This window comes from Xenopus tropicalis, chromosome 4 (genome assembly GCF_000004195.4).
Source record: "Xenopus tropicalis strain Nigerian chromosome 4, UCB_Xtro_10.0, whole genome shotgun sequence".
Classification (NCBI taxonomy): domain Eukaryota; kingdom Metazoa; phylum Chordata; class Amphibia; order Anura; family Pipidae; genus Xenopus; species Xenopus tropicalis.
This window is the reverse complement of record NC_030680.2, coordinates 52385832-52397743: the sequence shown is the minus strand read 5'-3', so window position 1 is coordinate 52397743 and position 11912 is coordinate 52385832.

Sequence of the window (11912 nt, the reverse complement as noted above, 5' to 3'; positions counted from 1 at the left end):
TGCATTTACACACTTACACTCACTTACATACATTTATACCTACATACAGCACTTTTTTTTTATTTTGCACACTCATATACACTTATATACACTCATATACACTCATATACACACTTAGATACTGTCATATTACTTTTACATATGTACACACGTGTATACACAAACTTTTTTTTTGTATTATTTTTTTTTTTCCATTTTACCACTCGTTTTTAGTTTATTTTCCCTAAAAACTGTTTATTTTGACAGAGTGACTATTGGATCAGATATTCTGACCACTAATTACACTGTTGTGTGACTTATTTTGTTGTTTCGCTGATTTGCACAATTTTTGTGGTTTTATTGCATTTTTATCCCTGTATAAGTGTTCCTGATTTTTAGCGTAGCTTTGCCAGGTGTAACTTTGGTGTACAAAAATAACTTTGCCTATTTTGAATTCATCAGAATGTGTACTTTCCAAAAATATATGTTTTTCTGGGGGTCTCTGTATAGTTAGGGGGGGGGGTTACTGCACATAATACGCTGTCAGAGGGCTCTTTGTGCAAAAGCTATGTTAGCAGGCGAGAAATCCATATGCGCTATTTTATTTTGGGGTCAGTACATACCATAGACTTTGGTATATCTATGCATATTGGGCATCAAACTGTTCAGTAGACCTCTGGTGTTCCTATTTGGGGTGATTTGCCATTGTACGCTAGAAATTGTGTAAGATAAATGCGGCAAACTGCAACATTTTTAGGCGATTTTCTGAAATGTCATAAAAACCACTAACTTTAGGAAAGCTTTGCAGATTGGTACTTTTGTACAGAAAGAACTCTTTACCCATGTTGGATTTGTCAGAATATGTACTTTCCAAAAATATATGGTTTTCTGGGTTTTTCTGTATAGTTTGGGGGTGTTACAGCACATAATACGCTGACAGGGGGCTCTGTATGCAAAAGCTGAGTTGGCAGGGAAGAAATCCATATGCGCTATATTAACTTTGGGGTCAGTACATACCACAGACTTTGGTATATCTATGCATATTGGGCATCAAACTGTTCAGTAGTCCTCTGGTGTTCCTATTTGGGGTGATTTGCCTTTGTGGGAGATAAGATGCTGCAAAGTGGAAGCTTTGAGGGGATTTTTGGAAATGTCATCAAAATTGCTAACTTTAGAAATGCTTTGCGGCTTGGTACTTTGGAGTAGAAAGACACGGGTACCCATTTTAGATTCGGGGGAATGTGTACTTGGAAGCTTTGAAGCGATTTTTTAAAAACTGTACAAATTTTGATAAAAACCAATAACTTTAGGAAAGCATTGCGACTTGATAGTTTGGAGTAGACAGACAGTTGTGCCTACTTTGGATTCCCCAGAATCTGTCCTTTCCAGAAATGTGTAATTTTCTAGGATAAACTTTCTGTTAATGGAATTTTTGGCCTTGAAATCTAAAGTGTGCAGCTTTCCGAAGCAGTGCTTTGGAAATTTGGTAGTGTACTGCTGGGAGTTTTTGACCTATACAAGTGAGAAATCTCCATAAAACTATATATATTTGGTATTGGCACGTTCAGGAGACATGGGACTTTCCAAATCAGTTGTATTTTTGTGCATAAAATAATTTTTGTTTCTGGTATGTGCTAAGTTTGAATTTTGAAAGCTTAGTTTGTCCTGAAAAAAACGATATATTGTTTTCGTGGGTAAACTAAAAGTCCCTCCGAGGAAAGGCCCCTAAAGTGAAACAGTGCAAAATGTTCAAAAACTGTCTGGCAGTAGAAGTTCCGCTTTGTCCAAAATGGCTGGCACTGAAAGGGTTAAAGAGCAATAGGTTTTTGGCAGCTGGGCTCAGTGACCTCCATTTGAAAGCTGAAAAGAGTCAAAAGAGGTAAGCAAATAATTCAAAAAAAATAAAAAATAAAGACCAGCTGAAAAGATGCTAAGGGGCTGATTTACTTACCCACGAACGGGTCGAAATGAGTCCGATTGCGTTTTTTTCGTAATGATCGGTATTTTGCGATTTTTTCGGATTCTTTACGAATTTTTCGTTACCAATACGATTTTTGCGTAAAAACGCAAGTTTTTCGTATCCATTACGAAAGTTGCGTAAAAAGTTGCGCATTTTTCGTAGCGTTAAAACTTACGCGAAAAGTTGCGCATTTTTCGTAGCGTTAAAACTTAAAAGGTGCAAAGTTTCGCGTAAGTTTTAACGCTACGAAAAAAAGCGCAACTTTTTGCGCAAGTTTTAACGCTACGAAAAATCGCCAGATTTTACGCAACTTTCGTAATGGCTACGAAAAACTCGCGTTTTTACGCAAAAATCGTATTGGTAACGAAAAATTCGTAAAGAATCCGAAAAAATCGCAAAACATACGAAAAAGTCGCAAAATGTTCGTTTTCAAGTCGGAACTTTTCCAATTCGGGTCGGATTCGTGGGTTAGTAAATCAGCCCCTAAGAGTTGGCCATTCTAAAGTACCTTCTTCCTCTGGCAGAAGCCTGACAGAAACCAGAAACATAACGGGGGGGGCCATAACCAGGCCCGGATTTGTGGAGAGGCCACAAAGGCCCGGGCCTAGGGCGGCAGAAATGTAGTAATGGAATTTTTAAAGTTTTTTTCAGTACGGAGCAGTGGGAACTTCTCCCCACTGCTCCGTATGGGGCTTTAAATGTATGCGCATGCGCACTAGCGGGCGCGCGGGGGGGCGCGGTAGGGAGGCGAGCGGTTGTTCGCTCATTCGCGCATGCGCATTGGGGGGGGGCGCGGGCCATTCAACGGGGTGGCCTAGGGGCGCGCCGAAAACAAATCCGGCCCTGGCCATAACCAAAGTTCCCAATGCTTGTATTTCCTTCAATAGGAGGGCAGTAACTAAGTTTGTAAGGCAGGAGTCCCTATCCTTTTTTACCCATAAGCCACATTCAAATGTCAAAAAAAGTTGGAGAGCAACACAAATATGCAAAGAGCGCCTGGGGGTGACAAATACGGGCCGTGACTGGATATTGTTAGCTCCCACTTGGACAGCTTAGAGGTGACAATCCCTGTTTAACCAGTATATTCTCATTTTTCTTCGTAATTTTTTGCACTGTGAAAAAGGGGCGTGAGTTAAGGACCAGTCTAATTTTACTCTTTTTTCACTGGGTTGCAAAGTGTCTACATTTCTTGTATTACAGAGGGCTTTTACACTGTTCCAGGTAAGTGTACTGTAAATTTTAAATATAAAAAGGCAATAGTAGAGCAAAGCAGATTCTGACAGCAAGATGGGTCTACAGAGTTAAAGAAAGGGTACTGCGCAGTGAATCAAGGTTGGGACCCCAATGAGAAATCCTCAGGCATAGTGTGACCCATGCCTTCCAACAGGTGTTAAAACTTAACGCTACGAAAAATGCGCAACTTTTCGCGTAAGTTTAAACGCTACGCAAAATGCGCAACTTTTTACGCAACTTTCGTAATGGATAGGAAAACTCGCGTTTTTACGCAAAAATCGTATTGGATCCGAAAAATTCGTAAAGAATCCGAAAAAATCGCAAAACATACGAAAAAATCGCAAAGTACCGATCATTACGAAAAAAACGCAATCGAACTCCATTCGACCCGTTCGTGGGTAAGTAAATCAGCCCCTTAGAGGGGAATGTAATGGAGAAAATATTCACAATGCAAAAATGTATGCCTCTGTATGAACAAAGTTGCCTTTGCTCAAATTTAATATGGGCTTTGTGAACATAAAGTGGGTTTTTCTGTAGTGAACTAATTTCACACTTAAATCTGCCCCAAGGTTAGCATAGGAGCAGTAACCCCAAAAAATAAAAATGTTTTAAAGTAATTAAAATATAATGTACTGTTGCCCTGCACTGGTAAAAGTTGTGTGTTTGCTTCAGGAAGACTTCTATAGTTTATATAAATAAGCTGCTGTGTAGCCACGGTGGCAGCCATTCAAGCTGGAAAAAAGGAGAAAAGGCACAGGTTACATAGCAGATAAAAAGCTCTGTAAATGAAATGGGAACCTATCCAGCTTATCTGTTAACTGCTATGTAACCTGTGCCTATTTTCCTTTTTTTCAGTTTGAATGGCTGCCCCCATGGCTATACAGATTTGTTTATATAGTGGGGTTTCCTGAAGCAAAACACACAAATTTTACCAGTGCAGGGCAATAGCACATCATATATTAATTACTTTAAAACATTTTTGCTAATATTTCATGCAAATATAATGGGATAGCAATTACAGAAACACAATACTCATAGCTATAAAGTTAACCTGAATCTTAAACCCTATTTTGAAGAGGCAAAAGCAAATGGTAACAGTATTAAAAATAGCACTTCCTGTCCTACTTTACTGACTTTCCCACCTGAGAGCTGCAGACCACAGCTTCACTTTTTTATTCTGCTTTCTTTGAAATATATACCGTACTTTCCTGAATTCTGTTGAACGTTTCAATGTATTTAAAGTTTGAAAGTAAAATTATAAATGTTTTTAAACCTTTGGATTTCTTCTTATGTCTGTTTACAATTCTAGTGTCTGTGTACTATTTCAATGTCTGTGTATTATTGTAATGTCTGTGTACCATTCTAGTGTCTGAGAGGACAGATGGTTCGAAAGAGGTGTGAAAGAGGCCACTTATGCCAGCTTGGAAAAATCATCCCTGAACAGAGGAGGGGGCCTGAGACACCGCTTGTCACCAACATACAATGGCGCGTTGACATCCTTACCCCGGCAGTTTCACAACAGTTCACACTTACAGTCATATACTTTGAAGGATTAACACCTTCATCAATGAGAATCTTGGTACCATTGTGATTGGATCATACCTTCTTATACCTGTCAGTTTCAGCTAACACCTAACTGAACAAGTTCAATGGAACCATTGTGATTGGATGTCTGTGACTCTACTACCATCAAGAGCTTAAATACCAGGGAATTCCCTACCAGTCATTTGAACTGAAGAAGCCACTCGGATGAGTGGTGAAACGTTTTCAAGAAAAACTCAGAAAAGTCCAGTTGTTTTAGACTTAATTCTACTAGATACTGTATATCATGACCTGGATAAATGAGAATCTTCATAGACATGTACCATTCTAGTGTCTGTGTACCATTTAAATGTCTGTGTACCATTCTAGTGTCTGTGTACCATTTTAGTGTCTGTGTACTACTTAATGTCTATGTACCATTGTAGTGGCCAGTCTTAAACCGTTTATAAGTTTGTTGCTGTCTTTTTAGAGATGTTATTGCCAGAAGACAATACTTTAGGTATCAGTTGTCTATTTCGGGAAATCGCCGAAAAAGCCTCGCGAGTCTTTTTCGGCGATTTGCGCGAAATCGTGCCGCCGCGTCTGCCATCCCGCCGGCGACTTACATGTTCGCCGGTGGGATGGCAGGGGGAAGGCAACTCGGGGAGATTAGTCGCCCGCGAGCAGGGAGTTTTGCCACGGGCGACTAATCTCCCCGTGTACCAGAGCCCTAAGGCTCTGCTGGGAACCTTCTGGTTGCTGGCTGCTCTCCTTAACCACTGGGCCAAGAGAGCAGCCCACAAACCTTTGTCTCTCATTTATTCTCACTTTCATATGTGCACTTGGCTATCCAATCTCACCTCAGCACCATGTGAATGCTGTGCTCTGTGCCAGATGAGCCAGCTGCTCTGCAGCAGACACAAGTGCTTGTGTATTGCACCCTGCTAAATACAATTTATGCCCATATGTGCACTATGCATTGGTAAACTAGGCCTTAGGTTGTCTACTCTATTTCTGAGTAATGGCTCAAAACAGATCAACCATTAGTTGTTTTTTTTTATCACACAAATAATTAGCACTGGTGCTGTTGTACTGAAGCCTGTAAAGAACATTTGCCTCCAGTTTCTGCATGCCCTCCAGCTCCTCCAGGACGATCTGCCTGCCTGCCAACCCCAGGTTAGTGTCAAGCAACACACAAACACACACTTATTACACTAATACACACTTACACACATTCATTTTAGGGGAGGTTGGGGGGATTTTACACATTTACAACACTCACACACTTACACAATTTTGTGGATTTTTTTTTTTTAAACATTTTATTGAAGTTTTGCAATAAATATGTAAGATGAATAATGACAAATTATTTAAATATAGGTTGTACAACAATAGTCACGTTCAACAGTTTGTCCCTCAAAAAGATAAGAAATGAAGAAAATAAAATGCTTACAGAGAAACAAAATAAGTAATTTAAATAGAGAAAAACAAAACAAAAACAAATTAACTAACTTTGCCCAGTGGATAAACAGATAAAAAGATAAGAAAAGTTTCCTAGAGAGCAAAATCAAGGATAATTTTGCTTATATGTTCGTGAATTATTGAAAAAAATCTATATATGCAGCATTTTATAAATCTGATCCTTATTACTTACCGTATATACTCGAATATAAGCCGAGTTTTTGAGCACTAAAAATGTGCTCAAAAAGTAACCCTCGGCTTATACTCGAGTATGATAATTTGTGCCGATCCCCCAGACGGACTTGTGTCCGTGCGCCCGCGCTCTCCCTATGTCAGTTCCCAGAACCGCCATCCTGCTACCTGTTCATAATTAATATCTCCAGTGCGCTCTTCTACGGTGTGCTCATCTCCGGTGCGCTCTTCTGCTCTGCTTGGCGCCGCAGTCGCGCCAGTGACGTCACGCGCCCGTTCAGTTACTCATGGCCTGATCTTACAAGGTCTAAGATCAGGCCATGAGTAACTGAACGGGCGTGTGACGTCACTGGCGCGACTGCGGCGCCAAGCAGAGCAGAAGAGCGCACCGGAGATGAGCACACCGTAGAAGAGCGCACTGGAGATATTAATTATGAACAGGTCAGAAATATTTAACCATTACCCTAATCCATTGCATCCAACCTGCACCCAACCCAGCTCAAAGTTCCACTTCATGCCCAACACCCCCAGCCTGACTTCCCTTTGATGACTCGTATCAGCCACCATAGGGGAGGGGTCAATGTTATTATTTCATCAAAGGGGAGTAGAATACTTGATTATGACCCTCCCTACCCTGTCCAGCTAACTGACACTGAATTTTTTATCCATCACTACAGCCTAGTGTGCAACCACTGAATTAATTTTATCTTGAAAGTCTGAGCGCACAGGTAGCAGGATGGCGGTTCTGGGAAGCTGGCATAGGGAGAGCGCAGGTGCACTGACACAAGTCCGTCTCATTCCCCTCCTTTCCTTTCTGGTCCTGGTCTGTGTTGCAAATGAGTAGTATTGATCTGCAGATTGGTACATTGCCCCCTTAGTTCCCACAATCATTGCATCTTATTAGTTTCTCTATTTATATATCTTATGTGCATATTTCTGGGAAGCTGGCCTAGGCAGAGAGCGGGACTGAGGGAACTTTAAGTCGCTTGGCAGTAGCTGAAGGGCAACCAATTGGGGAAAAAGATATAAAAGCGTTATGTGCAAAATTGGTAAGTTGCCATTTTTATCCCACAATGCAACCTTTTTTTGGGATAATCAACTAAACCAAAGTTTGAGCACACTTTGTGTGCTGGCTCACTCGCACCAGCCCTACTGGTGACACCCTAGGCTTATACTCGAGTCAATAGGTTTTTCCAGTTTTCTTAGGTAAAATTAGGTACCTCGGCTTATATTCGGATCGGCTTATACTCGAGTATATACGGTATATCTATAGCATTAAAGAAAAATGACCATGTATTTTTAAAAGGAATCCTGGATTTAGGTTCACTTGTTTTTGCTTTGATGGCCTCTTGCCAGCTAAGCTAATTAAGATAAGAAATAATTTCTGTTATAGGAGGGGTTTCCTCTTTTAACCAATAATAAAATAATGCTTTTTTAGAGGCAGCCATAAACAAAAATAATAATTTATTAATTTTTTGTGCTAAGGAGACTTGTAAAATGCTTGATAACACCTCCTCTTTTTTAATGTGTAATAGAGCGAAACTAGGAGATAACTTTATATTTAAACTCAACCTGTGGTTCAAGAATCTTTCCACCATGTTCCAGAAGTTACTTTTTTTTTTTTTTTTTTTATTGCATAGTTTTTTATTTTGCCCGAAAAGTTTTTTATTTCCTTTGTATATAGCATATTCGCTAATCGCACTTTGCAATACCTTTTGTGTGTTATTTTGGTGCTTATATTTCAGAAGCATTTCAGAAATGATATAAAAAACGTTCTGTTTAGCATAGCTTTGTAGTTTGGTAGTTTGCAGTAAAAAGATGTATTTACCCATTTTTGTTTGTCAGGATGTGTACTTTAAGAAAATATATGGTTTTCTATGGTCTCTGTACTGTTAGGTAGTGTTATGGCACATGATACACATAGTGGAAGCTTATATTGCAGCATTCAGAGTGTCAGATGTGAAAATTCATTTGCACTTTTTTCATTTGGGTGCCTCTATACGCCACATAGTTTGGTAAATCTATGCATTTTGGGCATCACACTGTTCAGTAGGCCCATGATGTTCATATTTAGTATTTTTTATGTTGGTATGTTACGAAATGCGTGGTACAGAATTGGGTGAAATGCAAGCTCTGAGATAATTTTCAGAAATTACATAGAAATAGCTACATACATACAAAGATGCAAAGGCAATTCGCTGCTCAGAGTTCATTAGTAATCCATTTAGATACATGAGCCGTGGCTGCTTGGGAATCAGTGTAGCCTGCAACATACTCAATACTGGGGCAGTTGTCTAGACAAAACAGCTAAATGGTTAGCGTACCCCCTGCTGAACTATATTCTGGCTGAAGAGTTCCTGATAATGCATAGAAGTAGGGTGAATCTCCTGTACCATATACCAGCAGGGGATAACAGATAGCGCTCACAGGATATCGCCTGTATTACATACCATCTGGGCACTATTATACGGCTCAGGGAATATCTCCATTACTCTCCTATCAGCTCCCCAGTGTAGATTCTGTTCTATGATTATTTCCATATATCCTAATCAAATTCCCCAAAATAACCCTAAAATGCACTTGCACATTGTCCCTGTGCTGCAGCTCAGCTCACCTATCAATTGGCTTCTTATTGCCAGTGATAAGAAACGGATTTTTCCTGTGACAGTTGCTTTCAGCTGCCATAGACAGCACAATTCCTTGGAAATGCAAAGAGAGGATTTGTGGGGAAATGTAAATGCAGCCACTGAAAAAAAATCTGGACATCGCTCCACCAGCCTATTTCTGAAGGCTGATATCTTCACGTTGGGAGGTTATGTGACCGTGCCCAGGGCAGTCACGAGGCGGACCCCGGAGGAGGGAATTGAACCTGCAACCCCGTCGTCACAGGGCGGTCTCCCTACCACTAGGCTATCCTACCTCCTCCCACTTATAGGATGTTTTTTATTTGCTACATAGTGGCAGTTGGTGTATCCTAACTCAGAAGCCTGCTGTTTGCTCAAGACCTATATAACTAGGGGGGCTGTTTAATAAGTAGGGAGAATGAATCCTCCATTTATCAACATTCTCTGAGAAAGTTGATAAGTGAGCCCCGGGGGGGGGGGGGGTGTCTCTAACCCTAGAACAATAGGCGCAAAAAGCCTTATTGACATTTTATAAACAAGTAAAACACTTATTAAACAAAAAGTTGAATTAATATGTTTTATATAAAAAAGTTTTTTTTTACCTCACATTTGCATTGTTATGCCAGTTTCAGCTTAATGAATGAGGCAATAATAATATTTTGAGTGAATATATTCATTTTTATTTAAAGGAAAACTAAAGCCTCCCAGGCAAAATTTTAGTTTTAGCAGCAGTGCCCCCTCTTTAAAGGGGACATATACCATACATTTTTACAATGCACTAAACCATGTAAAATAATGTAAAATAGAAGTGCTTTTATTTTAATACCTTTGGGTTCAATTATGTCCATAACTGCTTGAAAACTGTGCTCTACCCAGCCCTTATGCCAGCTTCTGGTTTAGACTCTTCACGCTTCAGTATGGGGCTGGGGCCCTGGCCCTGATAGACTTCAGCAGAGTTACTTAAAGTGCAGTGAATATGCATAGGGTGGGCGGGGCTTAGCGATGTCCCAGGCAGTCAGTTCCTGCGCCACTCACTCCCCTCCCCCCTGGCAGCAGCACAAGCAGAGAGACACAGAGGGAGGAAACTGGGAGGGGTTTTCCCTGCTACTGTTAAGTAAAGCCTGTCAGTCAGTTCTGTGACCACTTCCTGTGGGAGACTGAAGGACACTCCCATGTTTCATTTTGCTCTGGCTTCTGATTAGAGAGGTTGTGTATGAGTTATGTATGAGTTTTAGGAGGTAAAATGCTTTCAAAACATCTTTCTTTCTGCGTCATTTAACATTTTGAGAGAGGATGAATATTATAACTGAATATTAATTTTATATAAAATGTCTCCTTTAATCACTTCACTGACACTTGTCGCAACTAACCTGTGCCCCCATCGCATGTCCAGAACTACAGAGCTGCGTGACAGCATTGGCCCCACCTTTAGCTGTTCCCAGCCGCCATCTTGGTAAGCAGCACATGCACACTGGCACCCAAACTGGGATATTGGGGTACAAGGTTGGACTGGCCCCTTTTCGCCGGGTATGTTGGCGTGTGGGCTGGATTGCTGTTGACCAGTAATCAGTAGGGGCTAGAGAAGTAGTGCAGTGGCAGAGTAGAGCAGGAGGTGGGCCCTTGATTCACTTTTTCCCCTCGAAGAAGGTATTTAGACCCTTACATGTCATTACAGAAGTGGAATTACACAGAAATACAGTACAGGTATGGGACCTGTTATCCAGAATGCTCAGGACCAAGGGTATTCCAGATAAGGGATCTTTCCATAATTTGGATTTCCTTACCTTAAGTCTGCTAAAAAAAAATCAATAAAACATGAATTAACCCCAATAGGATTGTTTTGCATCCAATAAGGATTATTTATATCTTAGTTGGTATCAATTACATGGTACTGTTTTATTACTACAGAGAAAAAGGAAATCAGTTTTAAAATTCTGAATTATTTGATTAAAATGGAGTCTATGAGAGACAGGCTTTCCATAATTTGGAGTTTTCTGGATAAGGGGTCCGAAACCTGTATAGACAACATTGGAAAGCCCAGCTTGTCCTAAAAAAAATGATGTATAGTTTTCCTTGGCAAAGTAAAATAACCCTTCAGGAAATGCCCCTAAATTTAAGTTTTTAGCTTCTGAGGAAGTGGCATGCTAGCCACGAAACGCGTCAAGCTGTATGGGTGAGGACGCTCTTCTATGCCTTTTATGTTCTTAATCAAATGGAAATAAATATTTGTTTTTACTAAATTGCTGCCCGGTGCTCCGCTTCTATTCCTATTTAATGCCTCTAAAGTGAAATGACAAATGGCAAATGAAATGCAAAATCCTGCAGGTAAAATCCTTATCCCAAGGCTCCTGTAGCTGTGGGACTGGGTTTGATGGCACCGAAAAAAATGTCGGCAAAATGACAAAATCTGAAAACTGTCTGTTTGAAAGACAAAGTCACAAAAATGGAGATAGATTTGTTGGATTTACCACCTAATTCACAAACCTCTATCTCCACTTTTATTTTGTCTCAATATCATCACTTTTGTGAATTCCCCCGTATAAGTCCTCTAATTGTACAATGCCGATAGTGCATCAATCAAAGTCCATACATGGGCCAATTTAAACTACCAATTTGGCCAATTTGCTCCCAACAAATAGGTGACCAAAAATCTCCCAGACATCTATGGGGCAGGTTTAAGAACTGAGTGACACAGGCAGCGGCCTCACAAGACTAATCCCGCCTGCAGAATAGCTTGGAGGGGCTTCCGCTCTGCAATTTACCAATAGTTTTACAGTATTCCCTTTATCCTAAATGAAACGGAAGCAATGTGCACTTCAGTTTTATAACTCTGTACTAGTAACTTCATTGCTAAATAAATTCGCATCTTAAAAACCTAAAGCACAGTCGGAAAGGCTGAGGGCACATTTATTAGAAGCTTAGGGGAGGGACACGAAGAATGA